Consider the following 23,067-nt stretch of genomic DNA (forward strand, 5'->3'; position numbering starts at 1 on the left):
TTGCACTACAAATGACAACAGTAACTTTGTTTTACTCCCTATCCATGTGTTTTGCTTCTTTCTGCTCCTTCGGGTAAACCCTGGCATGTATTTCTCTGTGCTTTTCTAAGTTGTTTGAAGCTTTTCTACAGTTTTTGCTCATTATATCCATGTTTCAGAAGCATAAATACGCAAAAATCCACTCATTAAAAACTTTTCTTTTCAAACAAATTGAGAGGCCATTTTCAAGTATATATTGCTATTTCTTCCAAATGCTTTTCTAGCAAGTTTAAATACGTTCTTCTTCTTCGTTGCTTCTATTCTTCGATGTATCTGTTCACTGTAACGGCAGTTACAACATACGCATAGTTGCTGTATAACAGTGGCGCAGCCAGAAAGTTTTTCTGGGAGGGATTTTCAAAATAGAAAATTGTTGCTTTCTTTCCCATTCATTTACAATGCGTAATTATTCAATATCAAAGAATTTTTACAGATTAGTAATTATTCATTCTAAGTAACTTCTTAAAAACAATTAATTATCCGTATTGATGTCACTATGAAACGAAGAAAGTGGGAAAAAGCACAGAATATTAATTATTAGTTTTACTTTAATCTTATATTCATTTTTTGTGTGTTTTTTCGCGAGATCATTTAAAAGTTCCTCCTCAAATACATTCATGTATTTTTGAATGTCAAATGCTAGCTAATAACGGTTTCGATCTTGCGATGAGAATTGGTTAAGAGCCTCAGAAAATCGGGTGCGGTAGGCTTCCTCTCTGTGGATGTCCCCTAAAAAGCATTTATTTGTGCAGAGATGGAAGTTCTGAGGTACCATGATACCATGTAGAGCTTTATTGACACCATTTTAGCTATCTTATACCAGTGGGGACGTGGGGTGCTCATCATAATATACAACTTTTATATTTAAGAATTGAAAAATTATTTCTGACTGCTTCTCGATTATTAAAAACAGTAAAATATTTTGTTGAAACCTATGCCGCTAGGAAAAGCTCAAACACTCTGCTTTTTCCCTTGATCTTAATGGAGGAAATGCATGTGCTTGTGTTCTGGGAGGGGTTTTAACCCCAAAACCCCCTCCCGTGGCTGCGCCACTGCTGTATAATACAATATTTATACTTGTATATAAACATGACTATGTCTTTTATTGAATTTAAACATTAATTGTACGAAAACTACCATGGTTAGGCTTATGCTTATCGCGATATACTTAAATGAAAACGCGTTTGTTTATAACAGCCATAGGCGGCTGGTGCACAAAAACAGTTGGGGGTCAAAATAAGTGTAGGGGATAGGAAGCGTATCCCCTTGATGCTGATTTTTTTTTTTTTTTCGTAAAATTGAGCTTTATTACTGGCACTAATATTACTGATTTGATGACTTCCAAAAATGTGGAATGTGACATCAAAATCGAGACGGATAGAAACCGTAGACTTTCCCCTGCCATTTTAAAATTCAATTCTTATGAAATAAAATGAGAAAGGTTTATTTATTTGTGTGGAATTTTTAGTTTTTATTTTCATTAAATAAATCAATCCACCCTATAAAATTCATTTTTCAATCTATTATTTTTGACTCTGAAAACTGAAGGGGCAAGGCTTTTTTACTTTTGGAAGTGAGGGGGTAGTTGCTCTCCCTCCCCCCCCCTCCGTGCTCGAACCGCCTATAATAACAGTCTTTAATAAAATTACTATCGTCTGTAAATTTCAGCGATCGTCTTAGAGAGCTCGAAGAAAGTTAAGGCGGCATTCCAATTATCGTCACGAGTTTTCATCATTTGGGGCTGGCAATCTTAGACGCAGCAGCGTGATATACAGACTTGTGATCATTTCTCTCTGTCCTTCACGTACAGCAGATTTTTTCCTTAAATAGCAAAAGCCAATATTTCCAGTTCGATATATTTATTTTAAACTTAACACTGATTTCGATCTCTAAATCACAAATTTTAAAAATCTTGTGTTACTAAATGTTATTTTTACATTGTTTGGATATTTTTTACAGCATAAACAAAAATTAAGTTTTCAATAAGTGTTTGTTAGTAGTAATAGCATCGTTATACCTTTGCATAGAAAAAGCGCAACATTATGTAGATCATAAATTGTATATAGTCTACAGATAGCAAAATTTTGAATTGCTGTAAATTGAGAAAATAATGGCCATGCTGTGTGTATATTTGCAGATTTTTTTTTTTTTTTTTTTTTTTCAGAATTCTGCGACGTAGAATTTTTTAAAAAAAAAGAAATTCTGAAAGATAAAGCGACAATAGATTTTTTAATACAGTGAACTCCCGATTATCCGCGAGCGGATTATCCACGGGGCGGATTAAACACGAGTCAATCGACAATCAGCAATATGCATTTTCGCAGAAAAAAAGCAAATACTAATAGCTGGTTTTTTTTTTTTTTTTTTTTGTAGAAAAATTGTAAATTTAAACTTAGTTGTTTTTGTTTTATTTATTTATTATAATTTTGGGCTTTCTTCAAAGTACATTATTTCTTTTTTTTGAGCAAATCACGATTGCTTATTGCTTTCATTTGACTGTTTTGATGTGCTATCATTTTATTTTCCCGCCAGCACCCTCTGCAGCATCACCGTCGATCGGCTCCTCACGATGCTGCTACTAAAGCATTGGTTTCCTAGAAGCGAACACGCTTAGCGTCGGCGTCGTTCCTCGCCGAGGCGAAAACTTGATTCTTCTGCACATGCGCGCCCGAGCCAATTCGGCGTTCTGAGTGGTCACGTCGGAATCCACTTGACTTTGATTTCAGCGTTACGTCGATGAGCGACGTCGAAGATCGGCGATTCGCTTCTAGGAAACCAAGGCTTAAGCGAAAACCGTCTCCAAGTTGCATCCACATGCTAAACACTCGCGCATACATACACAACTACACACACACATGCACACACATACAAACACTTACACACACATACACCTACACACACATACTCAAAACACATACACACACGCATATATACAGACACCTACACATACATACACACAACTACCCACACATTCATGCTTGCACACAGACACAAACACATAGGCCTACACACATACACATACACCCTCCCCTACACACACATTCATACACACAACTACCCACGCATTTACACATGCACACAGACACACACATGCCTACACACATACACATACCCCCCACACACAAACGCACACGCCTTCATACACACACTCGTGATTGCGAAAAACATAATTTGAATTCAAGATGTCAAAATTCAAATTAATTTTTATTGATGTTAAGTTCTGTTGTGCGAAAGTGTAAAACATTTTTACTGTACTGTATGTATTTTCACTCATTCATAGAAAGTGTTATGTATCAATACTGTTAAGTTTTTGCGGAAGGACAATTTTTACCTTATTTTTCCCTCATTTTAGCCTTTTTGCGGTTTATCCGCAATTTTATTATCCGCGACAATGGTGCTACCCAATTCCGCGGTTAATCGGGAGTTTACTGTACCGAAGTCTAAAGAGCTACCAAGGAATGCTTAAAACGAAGATGCTAATGCCAGTAGGGGAACATGGGGCAAAGTGAATTAGCGGGGCAAGTGAAATGGTAAGATATTTACTCTGCTTTTAGCTCCACCTATCTGGTATTATTTTAACTATATAGTACCGTATGTAGTCTATTCCAGTCAGGAAGAAAATATCGCCGAAGATTAAAACATTTGGTAACACAGACGATTTTTGAAAAATGATACTCTTATTGTAATATTTTGTTGTAAGTCAAAAATTATATTTGTTACTACAGTAGACCTTCGTTTTACGCGGATTTATTTTACGCGGTTTAAGATTTGACACCTTTATTTTATTTTAAGCGGATGAGTTTCGGTTTTACGCGGATGCGGGAATGCGAACAGATAAAATTTTCCCCTCTTTCAAAATCCAAATTCCTGAAGATTGCAGATTACGCGTGATCAACTGCATTTTGGCGTGCTAATAATCGAGCTTGGGCCACTGGAGACATTTTATGCGTTTTTAAGTTATTAAACTCACACAGTTCAGAACTCAACGAAAGAAGAGCTTTTAGGAGTGACAAAGGAGGCCCAAACCAACGAGGATACCGAAGTCGGTGACGCACGACCAAAAACGTTCACAAATTTTGAGTCATTAAAAGACAATAGAAATGATCTTTCTCATTTGTTAGTGAAGGAAGATTCTATCATGGAAGTGACCATAGATGCGTTAAGGCTGTTGTCCCAAGAGATTGGCGCCAAGGGAAAATCAATCTACTCCCGTAATCAAAATCAACAGCAAATAGCCTCCTGATCTTTGTTGCATACGACGTGATTTTCAGTCTAGAATGGATTGAGATAATATTGTAGAAAAATTTTGCGTTTTTATAATTTAAATTAATTTTAAATGAAAATCTCGCTTGGCGACGGTTTCAGAATAGCAACCATACACGCACTAAAAACTGAGCAACTTAGCTTCCTACTACAAATCCTGTAATACTATTGGGAAAAAAAACATTCATCGATGATTCATAAGACTTTGAGGGTCTTAATAATAATTTTTAAAGTTCATTTTAATCAATTTTTATATTTTAAAGTGTGGATGTTTTAAAAACTTGTTCAATCTACGGACATTTAGTTCCAACTTCCTCATGCAGATGTCGCTGAAGTAAGAAATCTGAAAAATACCAGTGTCTGGCATTTTTCCTAATTAACTCTACCATAAATCACTTCAGCTTTCTCCCCTTTTTCCCAATGCGAGCCACTTGCGAGTTCCTCCTTTCTTCATAGTCTGATAACGATGTTTCCCGAGGGCCCAAGGAATCGACACCCCATCGAGAAGGGGTTGAATGCGTTCCTTTTGCTAATTTCAGCTTTTCACTGAGGCATTTCGCAATTTTTGATTTTGTCGGTCTGTATTTTGTTGTTGTGAATGCCATTCTCTAATAAAATGAAAATAATAATAATAATAATAAAAGCGATTTTTTGGCTATTTTGAAACGAAAAACATTTATATATGTTTTTTTATTTTTATTTATGAGATAAATGAAAAATTATAGTGTATTCGACTATGTGTGAGCAAAAATGTTTAATTTACCTAAATCTGTCACGTTTGCTGTAATTGTATAGTTTGGTTTGAAGTTACCGGTTTATTAACGACTGCTTCGGTTTAGTCACTTAATAAAGAGGATTTCTTCTCTGGAAAAAGCAGGCTCCATCAAATATCTGTTGTTCGATCGACACTCAGAATAATTTCTGAAATTTCAACTTTTCATCATAGTTTTCCTAAATATTCTTGACTTAATATCTCAATAAGAAATAGTATATGATTTACACAAACACAAACATCGTATATGGGCCATAAAAGAGAAAAACGAAAGGTGAAAAAATGTGCAGACCAAATCCAAGAAGCTTTCCTGTTTTGAAAGTTTTAGGGTTGTGACTATTTTTCAAGAAAATGAGGAATCTCATTTCAATAATGGTTTGGAAAAGAATTTGATACTGTTAAATTTATTCTTGTCTTCCTTTTCATTTTCTTTTTGATTTCCCCTCATGCAAATTGATCATTAACTTAATTTCATCTAAATATTTAACATTTATGACTCCTTTTTGCTCAGTATTTCCGTAATAATTACCTACACAGCACATAACAGTAAATTTTAGTGGGGGGGGGGGGGCTTTTCATATGGTAGTCAAAACTTACAAGAGACTAAATAGTCATCTGCAATGGTACGGAAGGGCTTGGAGGAAGTAATTTATTTCTGCGATCGAGGTATTTTTATCTGAAGTTATTACTTTCAAATTAAATCAATCAAATATAGATTACTTTGTTCCAGGAAGGTTTCACTCAACTGGAATTGATAATTCCTCAAATGGATGGTATTCGAGGAACTCTGCAGTTTATGCAGTCAATATGCATCACAGCTCGCAAGATGAATATATACTTATCATACAAAGCGGAAAATGTTTCACTCAACTGGAATTGATAATTAAACAATTCTCGAAATTCATTCTCTTAGAAACGGTTTATTGGATATAAAGTAAATATAAAATCAAAAACATATTTCACTTATTATTGAAATTTTTTTATATGCAATTTGATGACTAATGATACAATGAAAAATGTGGCGGTGACTATAAATAAATATTCATACACGAAATAATAGGCTACATTTTGTTGATGTGCGCCTAAAATCGATTGTACACGAGGAACTCTGCAGTTTATGCAGTCAATATGCATCACAGCTCACAAGATGAATATATAAATATCATACAAAGCGAAAATGTTTCATTCAACTCGAATTGATAGTTAAATAATTCTCGAAATTCATTTTTTTTTCAATAAAGAAACGGTACATCCGATATAAAGTAAATATAAAATCAGAAACATAATTAACTTAATATTGACATTTTTTTACATGCAATTTGATGACTAATGATAATGAATAAAGTTGCGGTGATTATAAATAAACATTCATACTCGAAATAAATTGCTACATTTTGCTGAGGAGCGCCTCAGAAGGATTGTACACGAGGAACTCTGCAGTTTATGCAGTCAATATGCATCACAGCTCACAAGATGAATATATACATATCATTACAAAGCGAAAATGTTTCACTCAACTGGAATTGATAGTTAAATAATTCTCGAAATTCATTTTCTTCAATAAAGAAACGGTGCATCCGTAATAAAGTAAATATAAAATCAGAAACATAATTAACTTGATATTGACATTTTTTACATGCAATTTGATGACTAATGATAACGAATAAAGTTGCGGTGATTACAAATAAACATTCATACTCGAAATAAATTGCTACATTTTGCTGAGGAGCGCCTCAGAAGGATTGTACACGAGGAACTCTGCAGTTTATGCAGTCAATATGCATCACAGCTCACAAGATGAATATATACATATCATTACAAAGCGAAAATGTTTCACTCAACTGGAATTGATAGTTAAATAATTCTCGAAATTCATTTTCTTCAATAAAGAAACGGTGCATCCGTTATAAAGTAAATATAAAATCAGAAACATAATTAACTTGATATTGACATTTTTTACATGCAATTTGATGACTAATGATAACGAATAAAGTTGCGGTGATTACAAATAAACATTCATACTCGAAATAAATTGCTACATTTTGCTGAGGAGCGCCTCAGAAGGATTGTACACGAGGAACTCTGCAGTTTATGCAGTCAATATGCATCACAGCTCACAAGATGAATATATACATATCATTACAAAGCGAAAATGTTTCACTCAACTGGAATTGATAGTTAAATAATTCTCGAAATTCATTTTCTTCAATAAAGAAACGGTGCATCCGTTATAAAGTAAATATAAAATCAGAAACATAATTAACTTAATATTGACATTTTTTTACAAGCAATTCGACGACTAATGATAATGCATAAAGTTGCGGTGATTATAAATAAACATTCATACTCGAAATAAATTGCTACATTTTGCTGAGGAGCGCCTCAGAGGGATTGTATACGAGGAACTCTGCAGTTTATGCAGTCAATATGCATCACAGCTCACAAGATGAATATATACATATCATCACAAAGCGAAAATGTTTCACTCAACTGGAATTGATAGTTAAATAATTCTCGAAATTCATTTTCTTCAATAAAGAAACGGTGCATCCGTTATAAAGTAAATATAAAATCAGAAACATAATTAACTTAATATTGACATTTTTTTACATGCAATTTGACGACTAATGATAATGAATAAAGTTGCGGTGATTATAAATAAACATTCATACTCGAAATAAATTGCTACATTTTGCTGAGGAGCGCCTCAAATCGATTGTACACGAGGAACTCTGCAGTTTATGCAGTCAATATGCATCACAGCTCACATGTTTGGAATAATGAATTAGTTCAGGTCTCTTCGTCTTAAATTTTTCGAATTTGAAGGTTTAAAGCGTGATTGTAAGTCTTTTTTTGTAACATAATGGAAAGGGGTCAGTGACTCTCTCTTTGCCCCACATTTCCCTACATTATATATATGTATTTGTCGTATAGGTGTGCAATTGTGAAAGTTACTAGTGTAATTTTTTTAAAGCCTTGATAATCTCGTTTTTTTTTTTACCTTTCCAAGAGATTCACGGTTGTACTCAGGGCCGCCGAGAGCTAAGGCGTGCCCCAAAACAGTTTGGTCACCGGGCCCCACTCCAGCCCTACAACTGGGCAAATTTATACTACTCCGATTCCGAGCCGGACCCGCGCAAGGGACGGATCAGTAGTTTCCGATTAGGCTGGCATGACCTCTCTTCGGCTCTGGTTGTACTGTATAGTGCTTACATACAGGAAGAAAGACGGAGCAGATCTAGCTTCTGATTTAGGTGGGGGGCTATTTCATTACTGCAATATGGGAACACAAATCAAGAGAATTGCGTCACGTCTATATCCGGAGAAAGAGAATTCAGCAGAGTGAGCTTAAACACAAAGTGACGTTTGCACAAAAATAGGGGTGGGCGTAGTCAGGTTCCCATTAGGGAGGGGTAAGTATAGGCACGGCAAAATAGTGGTTTTTAGCCCCCCCCCCCCTCCTTGTACGGGCCTCAGAAATTGCTTAGAATTATAATCCTCCTCTCTCCCTAAAAAAAAAAAAAGCAAAAGCTCAAAAGCACGCAAAACAGCGTTCCCGAAATTTAAACTGTCAAGTTGATGAAGAAATGATGACGTTTCGCATTCAGGGGCGACCCGATGGGAGATCGCAGCAATATCCCAAAAACTCCTTATTCGGTAAATTTTGCTGACGATTCAGAAGAGTTAGAGCTTACATTTCAACATATTCTTTTTTCTTTTTTATAAATTCTAAAATTTGTTTTTTAATGAAACCTAACGTTCCTGCTTATTAGATGTTATGTGCGTATGTATGATATGCGTGTAAGCTCGTGTTTTATCATTCGATAAAATTAGAATTTTCCTTTCCCCAAAAATTTTATTTCGATGCTCCTCTGTTTACATTATTTAATTTTGTACATGGGGGGGGGGGTCAAGTAGGGGAGACCGGGGTTAGTTGGTACAATTTTTTTCAATATTTTTTTACGCTAAACTATTTCAAGTATTTACACGTGTGAAACTTTAAAATGCATCTAGATTGTTTAACATTTATAACATATTTTTAAAAAAGTGATTAAAAGCCACTACTCCAAAATATTTCAAATCTTTTGGATATATACATTGTAAGAACTTATCCCACCACGGTGCTTGTTGTTGGTTAGTTGTTACATGAGATATATATATATGTGATAAAATGAAGTTTACACATTTTGTGGTTTATTCTGTTACACTTTTAAAAATTCTTAACCACGCAAAAACTTTTTTCGTTACAGATTTACTTCATTAATCACTTATTCTGATAGACTATCATCATCATAATCATTGACCACGCGCGCTCGAATCACAGTTTTTACAAGCATATAATTTATCAAGCTTAGCACATCGGTCATGCGCCCATTCGTCACAATTACGACATTGAAGCCATTTAGTAGTTGGTTTTTTGGATTCTGAGTGCGGTTTAGCGCACTCTATGCAGAACCAGTCTTCATCTTCATCCGAAGAACGCACTGTTTAGACGCACTTTTTTTGTCTTTGTGTCTGTTGGTTTCGTCTTTGTTAGAGACAATTTCCTTTTCACAAATTTTTGTTTCCCAGCTTTCGCTTGCAAAACATTTTTTACTGGTGTATCTATTAAAGTGGCACTGCGGACCGTCTACACTTCTGCACTGTTTGCTGCGTTGGAGAAAGACCTACGTTCGAATAATACATTATTTATTATTATTATCATTGTTGTTATTATTATTTATTCAACCGTACATATTAACAATAAATTAAATCATAGAATGAAAAGACATCAGAATTATCATTATTACTATTATTATCGTTATCCAACAACAGTGTTTTACACGAGTTAAATCATATAGTGAAACAGATCAGAAATACCACTTAGGGGCAATTCATTAATTATGTCAGGGTCCCGAGAGGAAGGGGGGTTGGAAAAATCTCTACATACCCTTACTTTGGGGGGGGGGGGTCAAACCCATTCTTACGTAATATTTTCCAAATAGATATTGCCAAATCAACCTTTCTTAATCGTACCTTACTTTTTTTTACTACGTTAATTTCAACATAATTAATGAATGGCCCCTTACCACCATTTTTCACCGTACTGCATAATATCTGTATTGTCGTGAAATTTATTTCGTGTTGATCGGCTGCCTTTCGTAATGAACTACCTGCTGTTACTTCTTTATCCAGCTCCAGGTATTTTTCTTTAGGTGTTTGCACCTGTCCGCCTTGTTTTTATAGTCCCCCCGGCCGTATCATCTTTAAAAAGAAACAATATTAAATTAAAATTTGCTTGGGGCAAGTTGTTTCTTGTAACAACTAACCCCAACAAAACTGTAGCAACTTCATATGACGCCACTTTAAATCTTGGTACATATTATTGGTATTATACCTTTGTACAAAAATGTAAATATCTTAACACTTACCTGAAAATGTAGGCTTTCACGTGGTATAGAAATCAATCTGTTACCTGCAACGGCTTCGTCACAAATAGAAAAATAACAGCGGAAAGAAAAATTACTTCCAGGCTCAAAAACACTCTTTTCTTTGAGCACTCTCCCTGCGACTAAATATAAGCACTCCAGTGAGTCAGGGAATACAGATGGGTGAGTGCTATCATCTAGTGCAAGAAAAGTCAGTTTCTACTGGCAGTTAATTTCAAATTCGAATGTAACAACTTACCCCGGTCTCCCCTACTGCTCTGGGGCACGTTATAAAGCGATTCACATAAGATCAATATAAATAATATTTATAATATGTCAAGGGCGTATATAAGGAAGGGGCTGAAGGGGCCCGGGCCCCCTCCAAAATCTTTAAAAAAATTTAAATAAAGGTAGTTATTTTTGGTTTCAGTTGCTCACAAACAATTTCCAAACTTTTAGCTACCAAAAAAAAAAAAAAAAAGGAATAAATAAATATGATAGTGATAACTATTATAATACGTTAGATCAGAGATTTCCGAACTGGGTGCCGCAGGAAGAGGTGTCCATGGTAACAATAATATGTATATAAAACTAGATTAGGATGCCTTGAGAAAATTAAAATTCTTCAAAGGCTGCCGCGAATCGTTAAAGTTTGGGAATTCTGCTTTAGATGGCAACAGGCAATGGTGTTCAGAAGGGGTCAGGGGATCCGTACTCCATACTCAAGAAAAGAATGTGTCTTGGGAGAGCGAAGTTATTTTTACAAGAGAAAAGCAAATAATATTAAAGAAAAATCTCAATTCTTTCAAAATAAATCTTTAAATTAAAATGTTTTTAACAGATGCAGTTTATAGCTTAGGAAAGTAAGTTCGCTTTCTTCGTCCGCCCCCCCCCACACATTTTTTTTCTCCCTTGTCTTTCTAAAAAGAAGAGTTTTTCTAAATATTTCTCTTCTTAACTCTCGTCCCCAGCTAGAAATTTAAAATAAGTTTTAGTTGTTCGGTTGGACTAATAATGGAAATGAATGTTCTAAAAATGCATTTATTTAGGCGTTTTTCATTCATTTCTGGAGGAATATCCCCGAACCAATCCCTATTCACTAAGGTTACTAGTTACTACCGAAAATAGTCTAAAATTGTGCCACTCCTTACCTCAAGACGTCTCCAAAGATGACCTGAAATTGCGTTTTACCTTTCAGGGGAGGATTCTTGAACTATTCCTTTCCAAAAATTACCTAATGTTGGGAAAAATCTGAATTACTTTTGAAAAGAACCTTAAAATAAAATTTTCAAAAGTGACTGACTGTTGATCAGGTAATTACGTCCAACACCTCCTATTTCTTTACCCCTTCCTCCCCATTTTTTTTTCTTTTTCCTAAGTCTTCAAAGTGCTGCACTTCGTCAGCCCTCTCCACCCACTAAAACCACTAAAGAGCTTCTCAAACCTCGTTTTCAGGGCTTCAATATCGAAAAATTTCCAGGGGACAATTACCAAACGCCTTATCTGCTAAAAGCATCGAAAATCGTTTAAGATTACTTTTATGGAGCTTCAATTTTGAAAAATGGCCGAACCCCAAACATTACCAAATATGGTTCACAGTCGCGCTTTTAAGATTTCAATTACGAAAAAAATTCGGACGAGGGTCCGACTGCTCCCGTAAGAAATTTGAAAATGAAAAATTTACAATTGCGAAAAATTTAAAGTCGAGATCATTTAAATCCCTCCACCTAGTATAATTGAATATCTCTCTCTCTCTAAATTTGGAAAAATGGGCTTAGAGGTGATGGATTTCGCTCTATTTTTTAAAAAAAAAAAATCAATCCGGGGCAACTTCAAAAAGTCCTATTCCGCTCATTACACTAACTTTAACAAATATAGCCTATAATGGCATTTTTAAAATTTCAATTTCTAAAAATTTCCGCAGAAGGGCTCCGAATTCTTCCTCCCCGTGGCATCGCCAGAGACCGTCTAAAACTGCGTTCTTAGGACTGCAATTACAAAAAAATTCTGGGGGAGGACCACCGATCTATTCTCCCACCAGAAGCGAGATTTTTTAAGAATGCCCGCCAAAAACTATTTTTTGGTTGCGGCACTGTATGACAGTATAAAGAGGACAAACAGTATGAAGTCCTTTCCCCGCATCGAAAAAATGAAAAGATAAGGGCACTGTTACTCACCCCTCAAAACAATAAAATTACAAAAAAAAAGTGGGAGGGGGAGCTATTCTTGGTTGTTTGGGCCCCCTCCAAAATAAAAACATATATACGCCACTGCAATATGTATATTCATTTGCAATTATCAACTAATACAGCATGGTTATCTATTTATTTATTTTTTTCCATGGCCCTATAGTTTCATAAAACATGTTTTCTATCATTCTTTGAAGTTTTAAAGCATTTCCTTGTAATGGCACGCAGATGAATTACTGAAACATGATATAGACTTGGGTTAGACTTATAAGGGAAAATATAATGATGAAAAATGGGGAGATAAAGAGTAACCGAGATTTTTCTCGAATGCTACGCATGTTAGTATGTTTCACATAAGACAGCATCTTTATTTTCAGAAGGAAGAAAAAAACTTTTTTGCTGTTTCATTGTTTGCTCAAAAAGACATTTTGAATTTAGAAGGAAAAAAAAAACACGATTACATTCCGAATGAATTCTGTTACTTTTTGAAAAAAAGTTACGTTTACGTGCTCTTTTGATCAAAACTGTGTTTTGGAATCAAACCTAGCTTAATTCTTTAATATCTATATCGCTGAATCTTTGATGAGCACTGAACTTTAATGTCTTGTGCGTTAACCATTTTATCAGTCGCCATCTTTATTTATAGCAGCATCTTTATCCTATTATTTTTTTCATCTACGAATCAACGATTTGAATAATTTACTCTGTTATTACGTTAACTCACTTGTGTTCTTACAATTCCTCACTGTTCAATGGTATTTCATTAGTAAATTGTAACTGGAATACATTGCAAAGAGTCTAAAGTTTCCGCTTTTGAAAACTGCATATTTGAAAAAAAAAAGTTTAAAAAATTTTTGATGACTCTTTTTTGTTCTTCGGTTTTTAATTTAGCATGTTTCCTTTATTTAAAAGCAATCAGTCTTTTTCGTTCGTCATTCATTTTTATTTATTTTCGAGACTTAATATTAACAGAAAACAATTTAAATATTAATAATGTAAAAAAGAAAATAAACGTCAGTCACTCAAGAAACCAGCACTGAATAAACTTAAGTATAACACTAAAATCCTTGTCAAACTCCAATCTTGTTGCGACTTCTGGATAAACGTAACGACACTTTCTGAAATTGACACCCTCTTTTCGTCTTCACTTACTGTTTTACGCTGATCAATTACCATGATTGAAACACATTTGATTTTCATAAGATGTGTGAAAGTAATCATTATTAAATGACGAGAAAAAATTGTAACTTTGAAAAATGAAAAAATGCTAATATTTTTCTTTTAAGAACAAAAAAAAAAAAAAAAGAATTTAAAAAAAATGTGGTTAAAGCAAAATTTGCGGCCCCTGAAAATTGTGGCGTACTTAGGTCTATTGGGAAATTGGGCCCTGGTGTCAATACCTTTCAGAAAAACTAATTCCCACAAATGCATCCATCACAAATCGCGCGGAAGCTAAAATTTGACCATTTGTTGCTCTTCAACTATATCCGGAGAAATGTTGAAAGAGCAAACCGGTCTTCGGCTTTGCATTTGCCTGAAGGGAGAGGGGTTCGCGTTAATAGCTCCCGCGTCGGAGCTATTAACGCCTAATTACTCCCCTCTGTGTAAAGCTGTTTAGAGAGGGCCTTTATTCCCCCCCCCCTATAAACCGAGTGAAAATCCGCGCCATCTACATTTGAAAGTTGGCAAATGAAGATAGGAAAATTGTCCCTTAATGCTCTGCAAAGAATTACAGAGAAAAATTCTGAATGACTGCCAAAACACTATTATAGCCAGCTTCTCTTTATAAACAGAACACGAAATTACTTTATGTTTTCTTTATGCATGTTGTGCATAAAAGTCGATATAAGTACATATTAAACTTATTATACAATTAGTCATCACTAGAATGAAGTTTTTTGTTATCTATGGAACACTAGTATAAGGTCTCAATTTATGCGGTTTCGATTTACGCGGCGATTCCGTGGAACATAACCACCGCGTAAAAACGAAGGTCGACTGTATAAAATGATAAAGTTCTTGTTCCTAACATTTTAAATGTTAATTGAGACCTCTTAATATTCAATGCAGTATTAATTTAATTAATATTAAGCTTATTTGTATTTAAAATAAATTGTACAATTAGTCAAGTACATACGGGGCAAAGTGGATGGGGCAAAGTAAAATAGTTTGCTTCATTTGCTCACTCAATCATTCAATATAAATCACTTATATTTTTATTTATTAATTAATTAATTTGCATTCCTTCATTTAGTAATTCACTTATTTATTTATTCATTCACTTATTTTCTTATTCATTCATTCTTTTACTAGCTCAGTTATTTTTTCTTCATATATCAATTAATTTATTCATTTAATTATTCGTTTTTTGTTTCATTATCTTTTCATTTATTCATTCAACCTTTTTTTACTGATTCTTTTGGTCAGAAATAAGTTTTATAATCGAATAAAAAATATTTCATTAGAAAAAAATTTTATTTTTCAGTTTGCCCCACGAAAAAAAAGCCTGAAAAATTTCCACTCTTTTTGGAAGACCCAAATTTACTGCGAAAAATAAAAAATACTGTTTCAACGCGTTTTATTATAAAGTACTATGTTCTTTCTTTATGTACTGTAAGTTTCAAAACAATTTTTTGATTTGTTTATTTTGAAAAAACTCAGTCATCTTAACCATTTCACTTTGCCCCACATTCCCCTACATGCTACTTGTGGATTTCATCCCATTATAGCTAAAGTTTTTTATGTTTTTCTTTCTTTTAAAATTTTAGGTTATTTTCTCCCCCAACGAAGAAATAGTCTGCGAACTTCCTCCAGAATTTGCGATGCAGCGTCGCATTGTTTTTGCCACCAGGCCTCTGTGTGAGGGGGACAAAGCGTGAGAAAAATATTTGTCCGAGCGCTCTTCTAATTTAAGGAACAACCTTGCACGCCATGACCTTCGATCTGCAGTCTCGAATGCTGGAACGCTGAAGTTCACCAGAAGTCCTCTTTGAGAAATAGTTTTTCAACAACATTTAGAAATAAAAAATAATTTAAAAATCGCCAAAGGAGCACTCCACGAAAAAGTCAACCCTTTGTCCCACACGTGACGGTTCATATATTTCTTTAAAAAGTGATAATTTTACAGGGTAATGACGAAATTTTTTGCGAAAGAAATCACACATAAATTTGTAGTTAAGCAAAATTTTTTTTTTTTAAATTAATATTTTAATGTATTATTTTTAATGAAATATATGACATGTCACGTGCACAAACAAAATGACCGTTTTCCGTGTGAGGCCTATTTGATTAGTACGCATGCTACTAACTTATTTGAGGATGAAAATAGAATGAAACTGAGAACTTTATACAAATGAACTTGGCATTGTCTCTGTTTCTTGAAGAGAAAAAAACATAATTCGCAAAACCTTTTATTTGTTTCAAAATGCGAACTACCGTCAAAAAGATCAGTGGAGAAAAGGGAAGAAAACACAGTTCTATATTTTTCGAGACTATTTTTTACTTATTTCATATTTTAAAGATTCTTGGAATCTTGGATACAAATCATGCAAATTATAAACAAATTGCTTCTTAAAATTGAAATGCAAACTATTTATAGTTAATCTTTACTTATATATCAGAAGCAAAGAATTTAAAGGCGAATTTGAATAAAAAGCTACAGTCGTTAAGAAAACGAGGTAAAAAGGCTTATGGTTACAATGGATAAGGTTCAAATGAAATCATCGGCGGGGGCGGGGGGGGGGGGTTAACCCTTCCCAAAACCTTTGGCTTTGAACCATGGTTGTTTCTTTCAGTCAAAAGTACTACTTTTAGTTAGTGAAGTTGATAGAAAGAGCAAAAAAAAAAAAAAAATTAACATGGACCCTGAAAATACTTTCATTTTCCCAAAAGTTTTTTTTTTTTTTTTGTATTAATTTTTTTAAATGACTGATTTTTCAAACAAGGCGAGGTCTTTATGACGTCACAAATGATGAGCTTTGCCGCGTATTCCAAGACGCGGTGGCTTGCTGTCTATAGCGTTTCCACGTTATGATAATCAAGAAGCGAATGAAATATTGTTGCCAATCCATGTGAGTAAAGAATCAAATAAAATATTGTGCCCTCTGCGTTTATGGCAACAGTGAATGGCAGTTCATCATTTGTGATGTCATACGCAAAAGTGTAAATAATGAAATTGCACCGATTATTATTTTTTTTTTATTTAATATTGAATTCAATCAAATTATTTGAAAATTTGTCATATTCTATGTTTTTAAGCATGCTCTTTCAGAAGAGAAAAAAAAACACTTTAAAAATTTTGGAAACGATCCCATTCTAACATGTTAATGTAGGATCATTTATAGAGACTGTTGGGACCAACACCCGCCTCGGAGAACATTCACTCTTGCCATTTCCCGAAGAAATCTTGGTTTCACTAGTGCAAGGGACACATGGAGTATGGAGAATATTTTGACAAATATCACAGTAATATTTCACTCAAAACGTGTCCATTTTTTTTTTTTTTACAGCTTTTACAAAACGTTTTTCTCCTCTAAAAAAATTGGATATTGAACTGAAACTATTTTTACTTCAATTCATCACCTATTTAGGAGCATGAATTATTTTATTGTTTATTAAAAAAAATAGATGTATTAGACCTATATGGCCGCACAGTGGGGACGTCTGTATTGGAGGGGGGGGAATGGGGAGACGCTTGCATGTGTGACCATAGAGTTTATTAAATTTAAATTTAAAAAAATTAGGAAACTTTAGTTGAAACAAAAGAGGACACTGCCTTCTCCTTTTTCGACTGCAGCCCCCCCCCCCCCCTTCCGATTTTAGAATGCACTCTGATTATAACAATGATCGCACTTGAAAAAAAAACCCCGTTGCCTGGAATTCTGCAAGAGGTTAGACTACCTCCAGTTAAGCATACTTATATAGGCATTGCGGGAAAAGCGCGCAATAATCATAAGGAGTAAAGGGTCTGGAAATATTATGGAAACAATGAATTCTTCAACAGAAGAGAAAGTTACCTGTTAATGTATTGGCGCCGCGCATTGTTCTTCGGAAAGATAAAAAGTCCAATTCTGTACTCCGGTTCGAATTCAGATAAGCTTGATTCACTGTCACAGTTCCGAGCGTACTCATTGACGGAACACTCATCGCGTCGGTTCTGAAAGACGGATTTCATTTTTTCGCCTGTTTACTAAATGGAATTACATCACGTGAGAATCGACATCTCCTCGCTCTTCCTCCCCGACGCACGTGGATTTGCTTTTTTTTTTTCTTTCTTTCTCTTTTCCCATGGATGTGCCGAGTTTGGCGATTTAGCTCCGTTCAAAAAATATCAGTCCCCCTCTGGAGGGAAAGAGGTGAAATGATTTACGGACATCCAGGCTTCGTTTGGACGAGAAGAGTTTTCAAGAAAACAAGTTTTGATCAGTTATCGCTTTGAAGTAGAAAATCAGCGCAAAGACGTCGAAGTTGAGAAAAAAGAAAGTTGTGTTTATCATGCGGAAGGGATTGCTTGTGAATGAACTTAGAAAAAGAAAAACGAGTCTTAACTAAAAATGAGACGAAAATTCATTTGGTTAAAAAAAAAAAAAAACTCGTATAACAACAAGTGTACATTCCCCCTTCCGTCAGATGCCACAAAGTTCCCTCTCCCCTAAGAACGAGAACCCCCCAAAAAGTTAAAAACACTCCTTAATTCCCCCTTAAAAATTTCAATGGCGCATTCTGCGCCATGACCCCTCCCCCCCTTCATAACCAGGGCTGTAGAGCCGGAGAAGGGAGTCGAAGACTTAAAGTTCCAAGAATCTGAGTCGGTCAATTTCCAGGGGTGCCCACCTGGGGAAGGGGGGGGGGGTGTTCACGGTGCAGACTGCGCCGTTAAAAGTTTTAAGGGGGAATTTTGAAAGGCATTTTTTATTTGGAGGGGGGCTCCTGATTTGGGAGGGGGAGTCTTCGCAATACTTAGGGGGTTGCGTCCTTAGTCCTAGGGGGGTAGGCACCCTTGCAATTTCCCACAAAGTCTGCCCCTCTGCCAGCGCTTGCAGAGTCGGAGTCAAGCTGATTTTGGGGTAAAAGAGACGGAGTATCGAAGGCTCTGAAATTCCCAGAGCCCGTCATTTTCACTCAGACTCCGCAGCCTTGCTGCTTACAAAACAAAAATGTCTTAACAGGTTATTTTTTACCTTAAAAATAAACGAAGTAAATAAATTATTTCTTTTTATTCTTTTTATTTTTGTAACATTATACGAATGCCAAGTGATGGATTTACCATGTCGCAATTAGTGTCTCCTACGAACAAAGGAGCTCTGAAGGACGACAAAAATGCATATAATGAATGTTTTACATAGTTCTGTGATTGACAAAGGAATACCCAATAATGTCTTGCGAAGGGAGTAGACCTCAAATCTGCCTCTGTATATGCCAGACAGAATAGAAGTTTTTCCTTGATGCGTCTTAGTAGCTTTCGCTAATTGAGTAGAAACCGGAGATCATATTATTAATTATTGAGAAAATCAGAGAATACTTGTGTTTTTTGCAACCGGAGTTAGCGTTCTATTGCTTACTTTTTCGAAACCATCCTTTAAACAAGCAAACGTATGTATGTTTGCATGCTATAGCTCATCGAGAAAGGCCCGGGAGTTAGATGTCAAGTCTGATATAAATAAAAATCAAAATTTTACTAGGAATCCATTTAGTTTTGTTTCACTTTTAAGTGACAGTAAATTGATGGAAATATTAATTGAAAATGCAATTATCATTCTTCCCAAAGTTTGGTGGGAACGTATTTAAAATTTTGATACCAATCGAAAGAGCGGATTCTTCCGTGTAAAATGAAATTGTTCTAAGCTTCTAAGTTAATTAGAACTGGAGTTATTACTTTCTTTTGAACAGAATCTGAATTTCTATCGCAGTACGAATTTTAATTTTCTCGTTTGTTAGCTCGTAGACGATTAAAGCTGCTGAATGATTTACGGTTTATCATTTAGCATTCTACCTATGTGTTATCAAATAAACTTCTAATAAAAGCTCCCCCCCCCACTTAACCACCACCACGCTTTTGTTTGACAATTTTTTTGGATTTTACTTTCTTATTATTTATTACACCTGTTATGTTGTTAATATTTCTGCATATTTGTAAAATATTGTGTAACTTTAAATGTTAAAATAAAGAAATTATGAATGTGCTTATCATCTTTAAGTTAAAACCTTCTGTATATCAAAGGTATTTGATTGCATTAATTTAGAATATTGTTTTCATTTTCGTTTTGCCAGCTTAAAACTGTTTTGTTAACATTTTTTAACACGCTTTCTTTTAATATTACAATTATGAATATTTCTCATGGTAGAGTTTTTCTTTTCTTTTTTCTTTTTTCTTTTTTTTTTTTTTTAATGTTTGCTTTGGCTTTTACCGGAAGAGGGTACAATATCCAAAGTGCTTCGGTTCATCAGTATTCTTTTGGTTATGATATTTAATGTGAATAAAAATCTGATTATATGGTCTGAAATGTATACAAAACTTTAGTGTATTGAAAAGAATTTGTAACAAAAGCAAGGTCTCTTCAGTAATAATTTTCATATAACAAATTTTTTACTTTAATATGACTTTAATGCCTTTTTTTTTTCTCTTTTGCCACAGAACCACAAGATTAGTGTAATAAATTAAACAGGTAGCAATCAAAAAAGCATATTCACATTTGATTTTTTGAAAAATGAAAATGCAAACATTATTTGCTTTCGTCTTCCGCTATTGAGGTGTAAGGTCTTAGAGTCTACCGGAATTTTATGAAAAGAACCAACTTTTAACACTTGGTGAGAACTGAAGGTACCACGCGATTTCACCGTCTACATGTGACCGAACATCCATCTGCAAAGCGCCACCATACCACTCATCACTATTCACTGAAACTCGCTAAATTTGGGGACTTTTCTTAAAATTTCGGCAGACATTAAGACCTTATATTTCGATTTCGGGGACACAAGGACAAATGATTTATTCTTCCCAAAAGTGTTTCATAACGCTCTTTCGGTTTCTACAGATTTAGATTTTTTTTCAATATCGTATGTTTTCCTGGTTACACAGCGACTTTTTGAGGCAAAAATTAAAAAAGAGAGATTCAACCCTGAATTTCAAAACTTTTCCTCACTCCCTGAGCTATCATTTCTTATATTTACCTATTTTGTATCAGCTTAAACATTTCGGTTTTGCGACGTAGCTGTGCATTCTATCGATTCTATGAATTCCAGGAGAAAAGCTTCAAAAAACGTGTCTGCACGCTTTCCTGTGAACACATCTCATTTTCATCACGCACTTTTTAACCTGTTAGGCCGATTTATGGAACTCGAAACTGTGAAGCCTTAGAAATCCTTTCCCCCCTACCATTCAGAATTTTGCAACAGAACCGTTTTGGGACAGTCAATTCAATTTGAAAGATTCCATATATCATCCACCATTTTTTCCTAGTAACCACGAAGGTAAAGATTTAGTGCTGCTGGTGTGATGGCAAGGAGATATTTTTTGGTTCGATGAAGAAAGAAGAAAATACTATCTTTCTTAATGGGGTAGTTTCCAAAATTTTAAAAGTATTTTTTTCTGAAAGAGCATGTTTAAAAACATAGGATCTGACCATTTTTTTAAATAATTTGTTTAAGTTTAATATTTTTAAAAAATTACTTAACTCGGTGCTCTTTCATCGTTTAACGCTTCTGCCGGTGACGTCGCAAATGATGAAATGCCATTCAGTGTTGCCATTCACGGTCCAAAATATTTAATTCTCATCTTGACTCACGTGTATTGTCAATGATATGGTTGATAGTAAGCGTAGAGCGCAATTGTAATTCGCTTCTTGATTATAACGTGGAAATGCGGTAGAAATATGCGCCATAGTGCATCATTTGTGACGTCATAAAGACCACGCCTTGTTTGAAGATTCGGACATTTTAAAAAATTAATTAAAAATAACTGTTGGTCCATGTTATTTCATTTTTTTATTTATTTATATTTTTTTTGCTTATTCTATCAATTTCAGTGGCAAAGAGTACTACTTTTGACGGAAGGAAACAACCCCATTTTCAGTTTCTGTATGAATCTGTATTCGAGTTTTTTTGCTCTGAGTTGTCAAGTAAATTTAATACAGTCAATCTCGCTCGTGTAACGAGCGCGAAGGAACAGCGATATTTGCTTTTGCTCGAGTGTTCGTAAAAATCGGGTTCGTGGAAAAATCATAAAAACTCAAACGCTCTTGTTTTGTGTGATTTTTATTTCTGTGCAGCACCAAAGAAGTTAGTTAATACGCTTTAGAAGTTAGTTAATTTGATTTGCTGTCTCTTTCTTGCTTTACTGTGTTTCAAAAATGCTCATGGTTCAAAAAACATCGTCATTTGCACCCCTAACTTCCAAAATGCTTAGAAGCTTTTCTGCATGTCAAAAGCCATTGACTATATTTAACGTGGTTCAACTTGAAGTTCTTCACATTTGTCGTTATCGTTGTTGATTTCATGATTTTTTTTTCATCAGATTTAGTTTGAATTAGAACTACAATAACCTTGGAAGTACATCGGAAGTGATAACGTTGGCAGCAACTAATCAACGAATATTTTTCAAATCTACTCTACAAATTAAAGAAAAGTAATATCATCATTTGTTCTCAGGACTTCCGACTCATCTTTAACTTTCGGTTGACTTCGGGAAGTTTAAGGAATTATTTCAAGAAAGGTTGGTTGGTTTATTTGATTTTAATGGTGCAAGGGCTATACTGCACCAAACATTTTTTTATTTTTATGCTATTTATTTTTCATTCAAGTATAAAGTCAGAAATGCTAAAGCGTCTTTAGATGTAAAAGGCACAAAACTTCAAGTAATTTAAAATAAAAAGTCATTAAAAACATTTAACAAAGTGTAAATTAAGAAAAAATGGATGAAAATATCTTGACAATAAACCTCTTGAGAAATAAGAAAAGGACAAAATCACATAATGATGACTCAAACACTAAATTAGAAAAAAAAAGAGAGACACAAATCTCCTGGAGAAAGGAGAACAACTTGAGATGGGAAGAGTCCCCCAGCAACACTCCCAAAGAAGGATTAAAATCATTGAAATATTTAAATTGTATTTGAATAAAATTTGGGCAGTTCCTTAAAATATGTAATACTGTCTGATTTACATTACATGTAATGCATGTTGGAGCTGGTTCATGGCATAAGACGTATTTATGGGGGAACCTGGTACGACCATTGCCAGAACACGGTTTATTAAAACTTGTTCTCTCCTGGTAAGCTGCAATAATCTGAAAAATAGCTTTGATTTCTGAAGTAAATACCAAGCAAGATGTTTCAAGAAAGGATAAACTGAGCTGGAAGTCAATCGAAATTTTATGAATGATAAATCCAGTTTCGCATTAA

The 23,067-nt window shown here is 34.6% G+C and overlaps 1 protein-coding gene across 1 annotated transcript in view; it reads right to left on the minus strand.

Moving 5' to 3' along the window:
- Positions 1-17,904, minus strand: part of LOC129222328 (Krueppel-like factor 13) — an 83,077-nt gene extending 65,173 nt beyond the window's left edge. Inside the window, exon 1 of the mRNA XM_054856820.1 lies at positions 17,687-17,904. The gene's annotated coding sequence lies outside the window, so the exon portion shown is untranslated. The remainder of the gene's footprint in view (positions 1-17,686) is intronic.
- Between the last annotated feature and the right edge of the window lie 5,163 nt (positions 17,905-23,067).

Source organism: Uloborus diversus, chromosome 5 (genome assembly GCF_026930045.1).
Source record: "Uloborus diversus isolate 005 chromosome 5, Udiv.v.3.1, whole genome shotgun sequence".
NCBI classification, from domain to species: domain Eukaryota; kingdom Metazoa; phylum Arthropoda; class Arachnida; order Araneae; family Uloboridae; genus Uloborus; species Uloborus diversus.